Source organism: Phocoena sinus, chromosome 19, assembly GCF_008692025.1.
Source record: "Phocoena sinus isolate mPhoSin1 chromosome 19, mPhoSin1.pri, whole genome shotgun sequence".
NCBI classification, from domain to species: Eukaryota; Metazoa; Chordata; class Mammalia; order Artiodactyla; family Phocoenidae; genus Phocoena; species Phocoena sinus.
The window spans coordinates 22,553,815-22,571,082 of NC_045781.1; positions in this window are offsets into that span (position 1 = coordinate 22,553,815).

Here is a 17,268-nt window from a genome sequence, read left to right on the forward strand (position 1 = left end):
CCCTCGTAGACCGTTTGGGTCTAACATTCTCTTCTCCTAAGATTCCCATAATGTGAATGTGGTTTCTCTTGATGGTGTCCCATAAGTCCCCTAGGCTTTCTTCATTCTTTTTCTCGTTTACCTGATGCCTCATGATCCTTGATTCCTGTTAATTGCAATCTGCACATTTGAGTAAACTCTGCTCTTTCAGACAATACAGATTCACTTTGGCAGAGACAGTCCTTCACCAGTCAGCTCAGCTTGGGGTTCCAGATGGGTCAGCTGGTATTGTCCTTGGGCAGGTTGGGAATGCAAAGCTTTTATGGGCTCAGAAATTCATAGGGAATTACTTCCACTATATTCTGTTGGCAACACAGGGCCAGGCCATATTCACTGTGAAAGGGAACTACACATGGACATACCATTAATTCTCATTATTTGCAGTATTTAAATTCTATAAGTTTTGTAAATCAACTATAGTTAAATAAAAAATAAATTTAAATAAATAAATGAATTCTAGAAAGTCATCATGAACACTGAATTAGTGAATACAGACAGAACCATTGCTCCTAGGGGAAATATAAGGTTAGGTTCCTGAAACCCTCTGGTCACTTTTATTTATTTTTTTTTTTTTGGAGTATTGCTTTACAATGTTGTGTTAGTTTCTGCTGTACAATGAAGTGAATCAGCTATATGTATACATATATCCCCTCTCTCTGGGATCTCCCTCCCCGCTCCATCCCACTCATCTAGGTCATCACAGAGCACTGAGCTGAGCTCCCTGTGCTATACAGCAGGTTCTCACTAGCTATCTATTTTACATACGGTAGTGTATTTATGTCAAACCTAATCTCCCAATTCATCCCACCCTCCCCTTCCCCCTCTGTGTCCACATGTCCATTCTCTAAGTCTCCTTTTCTATTCCTGCTCTACAAATAGGTTCAACTGTACCATTTTTCTAGATTCCACATATATGCATTAATATACAATATTTTTGTTTTTCTCTTTCTGACTTACTTCACTCTGTATGACAGACTCTAGGTCCATTGACATCTCTGCCAATGACCCTATTTCATTTCTTTTTATGACTGAGTAATATTCCATTATATATATGTATCACATCTTCTTTATCCATTCATCTGTTGATGGACATTTAGGTTGTTTCCATGTCCTGGCTATTGTAAATAGTGCTTCAATTAACACTGGGGTACATGTGACTTTTTGAATTATGGTTTTCTTGGGGTATATGCCCAGTAGTGAGTTTGCTGGGTCATATGGTAGTTCTATTTTTAGTTTTTAAGGAACTTCCATACGGTTCTCCACAGTGGCTGTATCAATTTACATTCCCACCAACAGTGCAAGAAGGTCCCCTTTTCTCTGCAGCCTCTCCAGCATTTATTGTTTGTAGATTTTTAAAAATTAATTAATTTATTTATTTTTTGCTGCATTTGGGTCTTTATTGCTACGTGCGGGCTTTCTCTAGTTGTGGAGAGCAGGGGCTACTCTTCGTTGTGGTGTGTGGGCTTCTCATTGTGGTGGCTTGTCTTTGTTGTGGAGCATGGGCTCTAGGTGCAGGGGCTTCAGTAGCTGTGGCATGTGGGCTCAGCAGTTGTGGCTCGTGGGCTCTAGAGCGCAGGCTCAGTAGTTGTAGCACATGGGCTTCGTTGCTCCACAGCATGTGGGATCTTCCCAGATCAGGGCTCAAACCTGTGTCCCCTGCATTGGCTGGCGGATTCTTAACCACTGAGCCACCAGGGAAGTCCCTGTGGATTCTTTTGATGATGGCCATTCTGACTGGTGTAAGGTGATACCCCATTGTAGTTTTGATTTGCATTTCTCTAATAATTAGTGATGTTGAGCATCTTTTCATGTGCCTCTTCGTCATCTGTATGTCTTCTTTGGTGAAATGTCTATTTAGGTCTTCTGCCCATTTTTTGATTAGATTTTTTGTTTTTTGATATTGAGCTGCATGAGCTGTTTGTATATTTTGGAGTTTTTTTATCTTTTTAATTTATTTTTGGCTGCATTGGGTCTTCATTGCTGCATGCAGACTTCCTCTAGTTGCAGCGAGTGAGGGCTGCTCTTCATTGCGATGCGTGGGCTTCTCACTGTGGGGGCTTCTCTTGTTGCAGAGCATGGGCTCTAGGCATGTGGGCTTCAGTAGTTGTGGCATGTAGGCTCAGTAGTTGTGGTTCGTGAGCTCTAGAGCGCAGGCTCAGTAGTTTTGGTGCACAGGCTTAGTTGCTCCATGGCATATGGGATCTTCCCGGACCAGGGCTTGAACCCATGTCCCCTGCATTAGCAGGTGGATTCTTAACCACTGTGCCACCAGCGATGTCCTATTTTGGAGATTAATCCTTTGTCCGTTGCTTCGTTTGCAGATATTTTCTCCCATTCTGAGGGTTGTCTTTTTGTCTTGTTTATGGTTTCCTTTGCTGTGCAAAAGCTTTCCAGTTTAATTAGGTCCCATTTGCTTATTTTTGTTTTTATTTTCATTACTCTAGAAGGTGGGTCATAAAAGATCTCAAAGTGTGTTTTTCCTGGGCTTCCCTGGTGGTGCAGTGGTTGAGAGTCCGCCTGCTGATGCAGGAGACACGAGTTCGTGCCCCGGTCTGGGAAGATCCCACATGCCGTGGAGCGGCTGGGTCCGTGAGCCACTGGGCCTGTGCGTCCAGAGCCTGCGCTCCGCAATGGGAGAGGCCGCAACAGTGAGAGACCCACGTACCAAAAAAAAAAAAAAAAAGTGTGTTTTTCCTATGTTTTCCTCCAAGAGTTTTATAGTATCCAGTCTTAACATTTAGGTCACAACGTTTCTGTCAACTGATTAATCCATAACCTATTTTTATGCTTGTTTCCATTTAAAGACACCTTATTTACTATATATTGTTGGCTATAATCTAATAGCCAATGGCACTCTAAGTCATGCCAGAACAAAGCTTATTTAATAAGCTTATCATATTTTCTCCATAAGATAATCACAGACTTCTTGTGCTTAGTAACACCAGACAGCACTTCAGCACTCTTCTTGAGGATTACTAAATAGACTAATAAAGGCAATCACTAATCTACTTTTAGTCTCTATTAATTTACCTTTTCTGATGATTTTCTGTAAATGGAATCCTATCATATAGCCTGTAGTGTTTTCCAACACTACACCAAGTATGTGGGGGTTTTTCCCCGTATTAACCAATTCTCCAACTCCCTAGACACTAACTGGGTGTCCTACAATTCAATACATTCCTTTTTTTCTTTTTCTTTCTTTTTAGCCGCACTGTGCCGTTTGCAGGATCTTAGTCCCCCAACCAGGGATCAAACCCAGGCCCTTGGCAGTGAAAGCATGGAGTTCTAACCACTGGACTGCCAGGGAATTCCCCAATACATTTCTGACCCAACTGGAGTTAGTACAGAACCCACATTTTAAGGACTTAGTCCCATAAGACTGCCCCTTTAGATACCAGTTGCAAGCCCCAGGTAGCCACCTTACTTCTGACCAAACCACTATAAATCAGGAGTTCCTGTGAATTGCTCCTCAGTTTCAATTATTTTCTAGAACAGCTCACAGGACTTAGGAAAACATATTACTTACTGTTACCAGTTTATTAGAAGAGGATACAAGTCAGTAACAGCTAAATGGAAGAGATGCATAGGACAAGGTATGGGGCTACGGGTACAGGGCTTCCATTCCTTCTCTGGGCACACCACCTTCCTTGCACTTCAGTGTGAAAGCTCTCCAAACCCCATTATTTAGGGGTTTTTATGGTGGTTCCACTACATAAGCATGATTGATTAAATCATTGGCCATTGGTGATTGAACTCAATGTTCAGCCCCTCTCCTTTCCCCAGAGATCCAGAGATGGGCTGAAAGTTCCAACCCTCTGATTCACATGGTTGGTTCCTTTTGAAACCACCCCCCATCCTGAAGCTATCTAGGGGCTCACCAAGAGAAATTTAATTAGCATAAGCCTTGGTATGGTCAAAAGGGGCTTATGAATAACAAAAGCTGCTCCTAACACCCTTATCACTCAAGAAATTCCAAAGGTTTTTGAAGCTCTGTGTCAGGAACTGGGGACAAAGACCAAATATATTTATTATTGTATCACATACAGCATGTTGCCTTTTATGTCTGGCTTCTTTCACTTAGCATAATGTTTTCAAGGTTCTTCTATGTTGTAGCAAGTATCAGTACTTTGTTTCTTTTTATAGCTGTATTACATTCAATTGTATGGATATACCGCATTTGTTTATCCATTCACAGTTGATGGACATTTGGGTTGTTTCCACTTTTTTTTTTTTTTTTTTTTTTTGTGGCATGCGGGCCTCTCACTGTTGTGGCCTCTCCCGTTGCGGAGCACAGGCCCCGGACACGCAGGCTCAGCGGCCAAGGCTCACGGGCCCAGCCGCTCTGCGGCATGTGGGATCTTCCCGGACCGGGGCACGAACCCATGTCCCCTGCATCGGCAGGCGGACTCTCAACCACTGCGCCACCAGGGAAGCCCCTTGTTTCCACTTTTTAGCTGTTATGAAAAATGTTGCTGTAAACATTTGTATAAAAGGTTTTGTGTAGACATGTTTTCCTTTTCTCCTAGGTATATACCTAGTTTTGGAATTACAGGATAATATGGTAACTTTATGTTTAACTTTTTAAGGAACTGCCAAACTGTTTTCCAAAGCAGTTCCACTATTTTTTTGTTGTCTCTTTAATTCAGTAATCTTTCTTTAAAAAGATTATTTTGACAAGAAAAAAGATTTTGTAACTATGTATCGTGTTGGATGTTAACTAGACTTACTGTGGTGATCATTTAATAATATATACAAATATCAAATCATTATGTTGTACACCTGAAACAAATATAATGTTATATGTCAATCATACATCAATTTACAAAAGATTATTTTGATTTTTAATTTATTTCTTTGTGTTTTGTTTGTAGATGTTGTTTAAGTTTTGACAGTTTCATTGTTTCATTTGTCAGTGTACTTCCACAAATAATACACCACAATCTTAGCTCTTGACTGTTAATTTTGGCTTTTATTGGCAAAAAACAGAAACAATAAAGTTTGTTTTGCCATATTGGGGTGAAAAATAAATTTTCCTTCTCTAATTTAGCTAATAATTTTAAGCTAGATATATATTTCTTTTAAGACTTAATTATAAAAATTTAAACGATTATATATTTGGGAGCAGCTTAACCACGTGGTTCTGGCACAGAATCTCTTACAAGGAGGTGGCAATCAAGCTGTCAGCGGGGCTACAGCCATCTGACTGACTAGAGCTGGAGGATATGCTTCCAAGGTGACTCACATGTGGCTGTTGGCAGGAGGCCCCGGTTCCTCACCCCATGGGCTTATCCACAGGGATATTTGAGTGTCCTCATGGCATGTCAGCAGACTCCCTCCAGATCAAGTGACCTAAAAGAGAGAGCTAGGGTAAAGTTGTGATTTCGTTCACTACCAAGTCTCAGAAGTCACAAACCATCCTGTCTACTATATTCTGTTTACTAGAAGTGAGTTGGGACGTCCCTGGCCGTCCAGTCATTAAGATTCCATGCTGCCACTGCTGGGGGCACAGGTTCAGTCCCTGGTCAGGGAACTAGGATCCCGTGTACTGAGCAACATGTCCAAAAAAAAGAGTCATAGTTCTTACCTTCCCTAAACTACTGTAGTGAACATAAAAGTTCCATTTCCATTGATTTAAGATACAAAAAAATATGCTTGAAATGAGCAAAAACAGTACAGGAATGTAAATAATTATAAAAAGAAAACAAAAGAGAAGTGAGTTAACAAGTCCAGTCCATACTCAAGAAGAGAATTAAGCTCTTCCTCTTAAGAGAGATGTATTAAAGAATTTGTGGACATCTGTTAAAACCACCACACTGGCTGATGGCAAGAAGCCTCAGGTCCTCACCATGTGGGCTTCTCCATTGGACTGCTTGAGTGTCCTTATTACATGGCAGCAGGGCTTCCACTGTGGAAGTAGGTGACCCAAGAGAGAACAATAAGGAATTCACAATAGCTTTTATGGTCTAACTTAAGAAGTTACACTCTGTCATTTCTGCAGTATCCTATTGGTTACACAGGTCAGCCTTATTCAGGGTGGCAAGAGACTAAATGAGGACATGTATCTCAGGAACCAGGAATGACTGGGAGCCATCCTGGATGCTGGCAACCACATGTACCCACAGGAAGTAATAACTAATTCTGCCAGGGCATTCTGGGGTGGGGTCCACAAAGGAATGACATAGAGATGGGCTTTTTGGATCCCACCTTTGGATCCCACAGACTCTGAGAAAAATCTGAAGGATCAGTAAAGGTCATCTAGTCTATCCCTGACTTGAAGACAGAAAGTAAGAAAGAAACAGGACAGATGCCAGGGGAGTCTACTTTCCACTGGCTTTCGATGCTATTTCTAACTTTGCTCAGGATCTCTCGTGTGTGCTGCTAAAATGCCTGTAGGTACTCTAATCTCACAATATGCCATTAGACCAGGCAGGAGCTTCTTTAATAACAGGTATTAAGTACTTGATGAACCAAAATGGCTATTTAAAGCCGCTGTTTGTTCTCTCTTGTAATTCGGATGTGCGCTTCCTCAGGGGGGTTGGGAGAAATGAGGTAACAGCCCCCACCTCTACTCCTGTCAGTGTTTTCACATTCAGAACACAAAATCTCTACTGAGGAGCCTTTTAAAGCTTCTATATTTTTGGTGGGAGAGGAGACGAAGAGCAGTGAGAAGCTCAGCAGATTCTTAAAATATAAAATTTCCCATTCCTCTTGGAAAACCAAAAATAACTCCTGAGTTACAAATTAGAGGTCTTTGTTCTTTATTGTTTTTCCCGCAAGAGGTTTGGCATCATCACAACACTGCAAAGGTGGTCACTTCATTTTTTTAAATATTTATTTATTTATTTTGGCTGCACCGGGTCTTAGTTGCGGCACACGTGATCATCGCTGCGGCATGTCTAGCTGCGGCATGCAGGAACTTTAGTTGCAGCATGTAGACATCGTCGTTGTGGTATGCGGACTCTTAGTTGCAGCATGCATGTGGGATTTAGTTCCCCAACCAGGGATGGAAACTGTGCCCCCTGGATTGGGAGTATGGAGTCTTACCCACTGGACCACCAGGGAAGTCCTGGTCATTTCATGTTTACTCTTTTTATTTTGTTATAAACTTTACATATTTCCACAAAAGAATAGTCTACAAACAACAATAATAACAAAAGTAAATACAAAGAACTGTCCATGTAAAGAGAAAGAGGGTGAAGAAGACTCCCTCATCTTTGTCCTGAAAGAGAGCTTTTCTTTCCTTCCTACGAGGCCAATAACACACTGGATCAGGGAGCACTTGTTGCAGGAAAGCCACAGGCTCAAAGCAACTCAAGACGCCAGCCCTCCTTTACAGCTGGGTACCTCTGGACAGTGCAAGACATGTACCCCCACTGGCCTGCCCTGGAAACAGAGGGGCCTCCAGAGGTGCTCCATGCCTTGCTTTCCCTACTTTGTTTTTTCCTCTCATACGATTAAATACTATTTTGGGACATCTTCTCTGTGCCTGTGCTTTACATTTATTGACCTTCATCCTTCTGAAACCCTGTCACATTTTACAGTTACAGAAAGTAAAGCTCAGAGATCATATTAATCAAGAAGCTTTCTTTTACTGAAATGGAAAACTCAAATTCAAAATGGCTTAAGCAGAAAGACTGTTCATTGGCTCAGAGAACCAAAAAAGCCAAGCATATGATGGGCTTCAGGCATAGCTGGATCTACGTAGTCAAGTGAGCCACCAATACCGCCACCAAGACCACATTTCTCTCTCAGCCTCTTGTTTCTATACTCCGTGCAGGCAAGCTCTTCCTTCCTGGTATTGGGGGGTGTGGCTGAGACAACAAAGACACTACATTTGATTAAGTGTGGCAGCTGAAGGGGTGCTCCATTTGGATCTCCCTTCTTAAAGAACTTGCCATTCAGCTGAAGGAGCACCTTTAGCTGACAGCCTCCAGCTGTACCAGCTTCAGGATCCATGAGCTTCCTGGTCCACTACCAGCCAATGCCTGGACATGGCAAGGGCCTGGTCACTTCTGCCCAATGCATGACTCTTCTAATGCGTCAGAGTTCCCGTGGGATTGGCTGAGAAAGTCAGAGCAGATAGTGTTCTGAGGCTCCTCCTTTATCAGACATTACCCTCTCCCTTAAATAAACCTCTTGTGCCCCAAACTCCATCTCAGTGGCTTCCTCCTTCAGGGGTTAACTGAATCATCACATCTCACTGGCTTACTCGCCACTAGAAGCAGATGTTCTTGCTTCACACAGATCCCTTTGGATAACTTTGTACTGATTTTCAGTGTGCTCTTCTAACACCCAGCACCTTCAGCTGTGCCCTGGAGTTAGCGCTTCACCCTAAATGAACATTCAGATGGTCCAGGACCTACATCATCCCCTGCTTCCTCTCCTCCTTGCCCACCTGACGAATGACTGGCAGGTTAAGAGTCTCAATGCCAAGCCTCTTTGCCTCCAGGCAGACCTTGTAAGAAATAACTTGCCCCCCAAAGTTCCTTGGAGGGGTCAGGGTAAAGCTACCTTCCACAGGACTCTGCCAGAAATCACTTTGCCCGGCCTTCTCACCTTCTCTGCCCTGCTTCTCCCCCTCCACCTCCCATCTGTCTGGGCATACTTCCTTATTAAATCACTTACATGTGAATCCTTCTCTAAGGGTGTGCTTCTCAGGAACCCAACCAAGAACCACAGCTGGGGCCAAAGCACCTGTCAAGTGGCTCTCTCCTATGGAACAGTCCTTCTGGGTCCTCTCCCGCTTTTTGCTCCATCTGGCCTATGGGTGCTTGCTGCTTCCTACTGTCACTAACTCTAGAGCGCTTTCCTGGTCCTTGATTGTTTCCCTGGGTCCCTTCCCATCCTTTTTGAGTAGCCCTTTCATTAAACTCTCCCCAGTCACCCCTTTGAAGTGTGCTGCCTGTTTCCTGCCAGAACCCTGAATGATAAATGTGATCATTACAGGTTTTTTTTTTTTAATTACCTATCTAGGGACTTTCCTGGTGGCGCAGTGGTTAAGAATCTGCCTGCCAATGCAGGGGACACGGGTTCGAGCCCTGGTCCAGGAAGATCCCACATGCCACAGAGCAACTAAGCCTGTGCACCACAACTACTGAGCCTGCTCTCTAGAGCCCATGAGCCACAACTACTGAAGCCCGCACTCCTAGAGGCTGTCCTCCAAAACAAGAGAAGCCCCCACAATGAGAAGCCCGCGCACCGCAACGAAGAGTAGCCCCCACCCGACGCAACTAGAGAAAGCCTGCACGCAGCAGTGAAGACCCAATGCAGCCAAAAATAAATAAAATTTTTTTTAATTACCTATCTATCTGTCTATCTATGTATCTATCTATCTATGAAATTCATAGTAACCTAGAAGTTTGGAAAGAGACACAAATTTTACACTGAGGAATTATTGCCCTTTTATCCCATCCAGTCAATTTGGCTGTGGGACTGACTGTATGTAATATAATAAGCTAAATTAGAGATAATATCAAGAGTCTGATTTTAAGGTTCTTCCTGATGTGAGGGCAGAGGTAATGATCTCCTAACTCCGTTCAGCTCTCAAAAAGCCTTCCAGCTGGAAACAGCCAGTAAACAGCTTGCAGAAGGTGACATCTGGCACTAGATGGCAGTCATGCCCACTGGTGCTCCTGCTCACAGAAGCCACTGACAGTCCCAGCTTGCCTGGCCCGGCAAAAGCCAGTTCTCCTGCCAGCTCTCTACTCTTAAATGAGGGTTGTTCCACATTCCTCCAACATAGAAGCAGCTTGTGGGTTTTCCAGCAGCTTGTGGTTTTCCAGCACCTTGGGCCAGGGCCTGAGAAGGTTCCTATTTGTATCTCCTTCTATTGGCCCTCCCACAGTACCTCTGTTGCTAGACACTCAAACACTGATGCAGACCCACAGACCCACTGGGTCTATGGGGAAGAGGCTGTAGAACATAGATGCTCAGGGGGAATCCCTCCCGGTGCCGGAAATATTGGTGTGTTTGGGCTGCCACTCTTCCTTGCTCAATGACCTCCACAATTGCTTTAGTGGGCCTCCCCTACCACCTTTGAATTTAGCAAATGAGTGTCATTAGTTAAAATCATTATAGGGACTTCCCTGGTGGTCCAGTGGTTAAGAATCCACCTTCCAATGCAGAGGACGCGGGTTCGATCCCTGGTCGGGGAACTAAGATCCCGCAAGCTGTGCAGCACAGCCAAAAAAAAAAAAAAAGAGACACTTTAAGTTGCAAGTAACTGAAGCCCTATGAAAATGAGCTTAAGCCAATAAAAAGATAGAATTGTTTAGTCAATAGTGTTAAGAGCCATACATATGTGAATTTAGTCACAACTGTATCCACATGAGCTTCAGGCGTGTCTGGAAAAAGAAATGATCAGTAATCCATTTGTCTCCATCCATCTCTTCTCTTCTCTCTTGAGCGCAAACTCCCAAGTGCTGAAAGAAATAAATGTTTTTCTTCGTAGTTCTGCCAAGATCCCTAGACTAATCACGTGGAAGGGGGCCTGGGAGATGACATACCCAATTTGGTTAGGTCAAGTGCCCATTGCTAGAAAGAGGCATAGGTCAGGATGAGAATGAGGGAGGCTTGGATTTCCAAGAAAAAAATCAAGGTACTCTCACCTGAACAAGGGACACAGGACAAGCCAAGTCAGCAGATGCCCATGACAACCAGGCAGCTATGTAGTTCCCTTTCCCCTTATTTCACTCACTTATCTATTGACTCATCCAGTACACCCAGGGGCTCCTGCCAGCTCTCGCTCTCCATTCCTGCTGAGGTAAAAGTCCTGGTTATTCAAGGACTCCTATCACACAGTCTTCTAACAACCTGTTCTTTTCCTTCAAAGCACTGATCAGTTCAAGATTATGTAGTGACGTGTGTGATTATTAATCTGATATACATCTTTCCTCTAGATTCTGGTGCCCCTAGAGCCTCACACAGTGACTGGCACATAGCAGTTACTCAGTAAACATGTGTTTATTCATTGATTTTATGCTTATCTATTAGACCCCCAGGTATAGTAAGTCCAACCAGACATGGCCCCCACCTGGCTTCTATCCTAGTGATGGAGACAGACAAGTAAAGCAATGCTCACTTGTCCAAATGCAATGCTTTCTACAAGAGTGGTGGACTCAAGGGAGACTGGGAGAGGAATATCTAAATCAGAATGGTCCAGGAAATTTCCCTTAAGAGTCATGATGTTGGCCTAACTTTAGAAAAATGAGAAGGCATATGCAGCAAGATGAAGGAGAGGAGGATGCCCTCAGAAGCACATTGGAAAACAAGGAAATGGGACATAGCCTGATGTAGTCTCAGTCTCAGTGCATTGACCCTCTGGGACAGAGGGTAACCACATAAGAATTATGTCTTTTAGCTAAGCCAATAACTTTTTGTGAAAAAGAAAATAAAAGGGGACGGCATCAAAAAAAAATTGGGGGGCTTCCCTCGTGGCGCAGTGGTTGAGAGTCCGCCTGCCAATGCAGGGGACACGGGTTCGTGCCCCGGTCCGGGAAGATCCCACATGCCACGGAGCGGCTGGGCCCGTGAGCCATGGCCACTGAGCCTGCGCCTCCGGAGCCTGTGCTCCGCAACGGGAGAGGCCGCAGCAGTGAGAGGCCCTCATACCGCCAAAAAAAAAAAAAATTTGCCGGCAAAATACTAGCTTAAAAGGATATGCAGAAGCCCTCTGATTATAGTAGCACCTGGCAGGACAACTGCCACATAGTAGGCCCTCAATAAATGTGTGAGTGCCTGGATAAAAGTCATTGGAATCAATATGTTTTGCTTAAAACAGAAAACAAAGCCAACCTGGGATATGGCCCATTAAGAATCCAAGCAGACCCCTAAAGTTACACAAAATAAAAGGCAAAAGACATTACTGTAAAACGAGATTTATATAACCCTATCTGCGTGGAATAAAAATGTGCCCAGTTTCACATGCCACTTGCTGCCAGGATCTGAGATTGTGCTGAGAAAAGGGTGGGAGGAGGCTGTTGGGGGGAATCACGTACAAGGCCAAGACACAGGCACAGAGAATTCAACATTTGGGGGTTTGAAAAGAAGCCCTGGAACACAAGCCTCTTTTGTTTCTCAGGCTTCTCTTAACTGCCATGTTTGAGACCTGGGATTTAGGAAGGAAGTACTATTCAAAATGGCAGTTTCCACTTCATTATAAAGAAAGTTCAGTCACAGTCCCCAATTTCCCCTCAAGTTGTATTACTCGAAAACTGGTGGGTGTCGAGCCAAAAGACACAACAAAGCCAAACCTCGGGAGAAGGAAGGATTTACTATTACTTGCAGCAAGTAAGGAGAACGCCAGGAATTGGCAAAATTGGGGAAGTTGTAAACTAAGCGTACATGCATATTCATGAAGGCGCTTGGGCAGTTGACAGAGTCCAAGCTTTAGTTGAGAGCACCTCAAGCTAATCTTTACCATTGAAACAGAACTGGGAGTCTTTGCAACTGATATATTATCTTTGCTATTGTTACTTCTCTTGCCAGATAACAGTTGTTTGTTTCTGCATTCTTTTGTTCCTTTAAGATCATTAATTACTGAGACCTGTTCAAGGGCAAGCATTGTGGCCAGGATTAAATCACAAAATGGCTTAGGCCAAAAATGGCTTCCCTTATGTCAAGAAAACCATGCCTGGTTCTCTTTCTCCAGGGACCCCCTATCTGCTTACAGTTGCAACCTGAGTCATTTGTGGAACAGCTGTGTTAAGTGGAGAGGAGAGTTATAAATAAAATCAGTGTGTCTTGTCGCAAATTGAAGCAGTTGCTGCTCCCCAGGCTGGCAGCAAAATCATGATTCAGAGTCTAAAGTTCTAGAACAATGTTTGTGAATCAACTCTCACAAAGGGCAATCAGCAGTTATGCCCTCACCCCCCCCCCCAGATCTCCTCTGTGTGAACCACCCCCAAGTATGCAAATTCATTGAACCTGGAAGATCTTCATTCCAAACTAAGATGGGTGAGCTTTTGAAAGGGGTCTCTTCCCGTCACTGTATCTCACAGCCTTAGGCCAAAGGAAACCTGTCTTCTTTATTCAATACTTAATGTACAGAGAATTTTCCTTATTCTCCCCTCCAGATCATTAAATCTCTCTCAATAATAGCAAAGGCTTCTCTAGATCTTGTCCCAAGCCAGTCACTGTTTTAAGTGTTATATGCATATTTAATTAATTTGATGTCACAACAATCTTATGAGGGACGTGCTATCATCCTCCACTTTTCAGATGAGAAAGCTGAGGCCAGAGGTTTGTTAACTTGCCCAAGGTCATACAGCCCTTAAATGGTAAAGCCAATATTAGAACCAAAGCCATGTGTCTCCACAGCACACATTCTCAACCACTGTGATGCTTCATATGAGGGGTGCCACCTAAGCAGGGCTGAGCTATCCCTGTCACAGCCCCACTCTACTAACCATGCCTGATTCCCTCCTCCTTCCCTCTTCATTCAAGGGGATTCGGAAGAAGCTGCTAACCTTGACCAGGCATGAGCCAATCATCCATTTTCCCTGCCTCAGTGATTGGCTCAGAGCTGGGCTTGTGACCCAGTCAGAGCTAGTGAGTCATGACCAGACTTTTCCTGGGGCTTCTGGGAGAAAGAAGTCCTCCGTTCCTTCCTGGTTTTGGTGGATGGGAGGAGGTGGGGAAGAGGCGCTACTACAGCACTTTTATTGCTTTGAAAGGAGGCCAGCGAGGGGGAGTCAACAAACCAAGAAAACAGAACGAAAAGAGGGACCCACAGCATAGGACTCCAAGGGCATTGCCAAGAGTACATAGCGTTGGGCTCATGCCACACAATATAATGAGTTGGGCCAGGCATATTGCCACGACCTGATTTGCGCTCTGAATCCAGTGACTCCTGAAGTGCCAAGGACCTCCACACTCTTTGGTTCCATGAGTCAATACATCCCTTTTTAAAAGCCAATATGCGAAAAAAAAAATAAAAAATAAAATAAAATAAAATAAAAGCCAATATGCGTAGGGTTTTCTGCAACTTGAATCAGAATGCAGCTTAATCAAAACAATCTCAATAAACCTTGTGAAGACTGGGCCAAAAAGCCCATTAGTTACCAATGCTATGATAGAACAGTAGGCTTGCTGATCAGAGGTGAATCATGCCTCAAGTTTCTCACCATGCTAAAGAACAGAGAAAGGGCCAAGTTCCTAAAATTCTCAACTGTTCTCAAGTTTTACATTTTTGTACAAATGGAGGACAACAGCAGCTCAGATAATCCTCCAAAATGGCTGTGAATGGATTCACTTTCCTAATTACACTTTAAATGCTCTTTCAGCAAGGCACAGGGTCATGGACCAGCAGTCTGTTGAAGGGGCAAAGTCAGCCAGGCGTCAAAAAATAGCCAGGGAACCTGGGCTGGTGAGGAGTGTCCAAAGAGGACTTTAGCCTTATGTGTGTGTTGATATCTTATAAAGGAATGTATTTGTAAATTATTTGTTAATAAATAAAAATTAACTTTAAAACAGATAGGGTTAAAGGACAAGTCATGTAATTGCATTATCTTTGATGACTGTTTACTTTTTTTTTTAAATAATGGAACCTGTCAAATGAAACATTATATGAATCACCATAGTGAACATCTGTTGTGTTTCTCCTTCTTTGGTATAGAATTTTAAAATGTGATAGCTTGCTTTTTGGGAAACACCTTCTCCTATTAACACCTGAGATTCAGGTACACAGTACTTGGTCCTGGTCTGGCCATGGGAGCAAATACAATAATTTGCTTCCTGAGCTCTCCTGGCTCTTTTTTCCTCCCTAACACTACCGGAAAGACAAAGCAGCAGCATAGTTTTTTAATCTCCCTGATCTTCTCTCCATCAAAAGAAAAGAAAAGAAAAGAAAAGCAGACAGAGCAACTAGATAGTAAAACCAAAAACTATGGACAACATCTACAACAAAACCAGGTGATAAGATGTGCCTGCCAAAAGTCCAAAATACAGGAAAGGGAGGACAACCACTACCAACACTATAAGATCTAAAGGATATTCACATTTATGCAGGAGAAACCAGAGGGAAGAAACCAGGGCATCTGATGGGCCAGCAAAAGGGTATTCATAGGAAGGCAGAGTGGGCTGATTTGAGCGAAGCGGTTGAAGTGACAGGGGTTTTGCCTGCTCCAATATCAGATGAGTACAAGGCATCTCTGATTTCAAAAGATACAAGATATCAAAGATTAACATAAATCAGAACTAGAAAATTATGGAATTAAGTGATAAATCTCAGGAAAAATTAGGAATAAATAAAAGTTATTTGAGGAATGAAACTAAATCAAAAAGAAAGCAAGAGTGAATACACATTATAGATATTGCCTTATGAGAAATAGAAGGTGAAAAAAGTTTTAAAATTAAAAAGAATGAAGAAAGAAAAAGGATTCAATAGAAAGTGACAAATACTGAAGCCATGTAAATAAGATTCAACATATTATAATAGGAGTAACTGAAAGAAAATCAAACCAAGGGAACAATATGACAAGTACTAAAAATTATAATTCCACAAAACTTTCTTGAAATAAGATTTGAGGGACTTTCCTGGGGGCGCAGTGGTTAAGAATCTGCCCACCAATGCAGGGGACACGGGTTCAAACCCTGGTCCGGGAAGATCCCAAATGCTGTGGAGCAACTAGGCCTGTGCGCCACAACTACTGAGCCTGCGCTCTAGAGCCCGCAAGCTACAACAACTGAAGCCTGTGCACCTACAGGCCATGTTCCGCAACAAGAGAAGCCACCGCAATGAGAAGCCCGCACACTGCAACAAAGAGTAGCCCCTGCTCACCGCAACAAGAGAAAGCCCATGTGCAGCAATGAAAACCCAACACAGCCAAAAATAAAATAAATTAGAAATAAATAAATAAATTTATTTTAAAAAATAAGATTTGAAATTACATATTGAAAAGGCACACCTACACCTGAAGATATTGACCCAGAATGACCAACACCAGGAAATACTCTAGACTTTAAAGGAAAAGAATTAAATTGGCCCTTTTTTGCATCAAGGCAAAAAGGCCAAGTGAATTATGATGGAAAGAAAATTAGATTTTCATTAACCTTTCAACAGCAATGCTTTATGCTGGAAGAAAATAGAGTCATATATAAGATAATCAAGGAGAGAAAATATGAGCCAAGGGTTTTGTATCCAATTGAACTGAGTATCCAACAGGGTAAAAGGGCACAGAAACAAATAACACATTATCAACATGCAAAAACTCAGGGAATCTTTTTTTTTTTTAAGATTTATTTATTATTTTATTTATTTTCGGCTGAGTCAGGTCTTAGTTGCTGCAGGCGGGATCTTCGTTGAGGCATGCAGAATCTTTTCATTACAGCGCACGGTCTGCTTGGGTTTCTGTCTAATTGCAGTGCACTGGCTTCTCTCTAGTTGTGGCACGCAGGTTTTCTCTCTCTAGTTGTGGCGCGGGCTCCAGAGTGTGTGGGCTCTGAAGTTTGCAGTGTTTGCGGCATGCGGGCTCTAGTTGAGGCGTGTGAGTTCAGTAGTTGTGGTGCGCAGGCTTAGTTGCCCCCATGGCATGTGGAATCTTAATTCTCTGACCAGGGATCACACCCGCGTTTCCAGCATTTAAGGCAGATTCTTTACTACTAGACCACCAGGGAAGTCCCTCGGGGAATCTTGCTTAGGTTTGTGGTCACTTTGAAAAAGGAGTGTTTGTGATTGAGGTGAGGCATATGGATGGCTTCTGAGATGGCTGACAATGTTTTATCTCTTTTCCTGAGTGGTGGTTTTAAGAGTATTCACCTTACAATAATTCACTGATCTATATGTATGTTTGGTATAGTTTTCTGTAAATGTGTTTTATTTTATAATAAGTTTAAAAACAACAAAAATAAAATAAAATAGACAATTATACTTAGAGAGATTTGAACATAAACTAAGGATGATATCAGGGAACTATTATTAAATTTTAGGTATGATATAATTGTATTGTAGTTATGTAGTAGAATGTTCTTATTTTTTTGGAGATGCCTGTTGAAAATTTTACTGTAATTTACTTTAAAATGCTCTAACAAAACAAAATTGATTCTGAGTAATATTTTGTTACTTTAAGTTTTATAAGACATTATGTATTATATAAAGATCTTAAGTGGTACAGTTACATGAGTTTTGACAAATGCCATTACTCTATCAAAATACAGAATATTTTCCCCAGAAAATTTTCTCCTGGCTCTTCCTAATGAATCCCCTCTCCTGCCCCCACTGAGGGAACCACT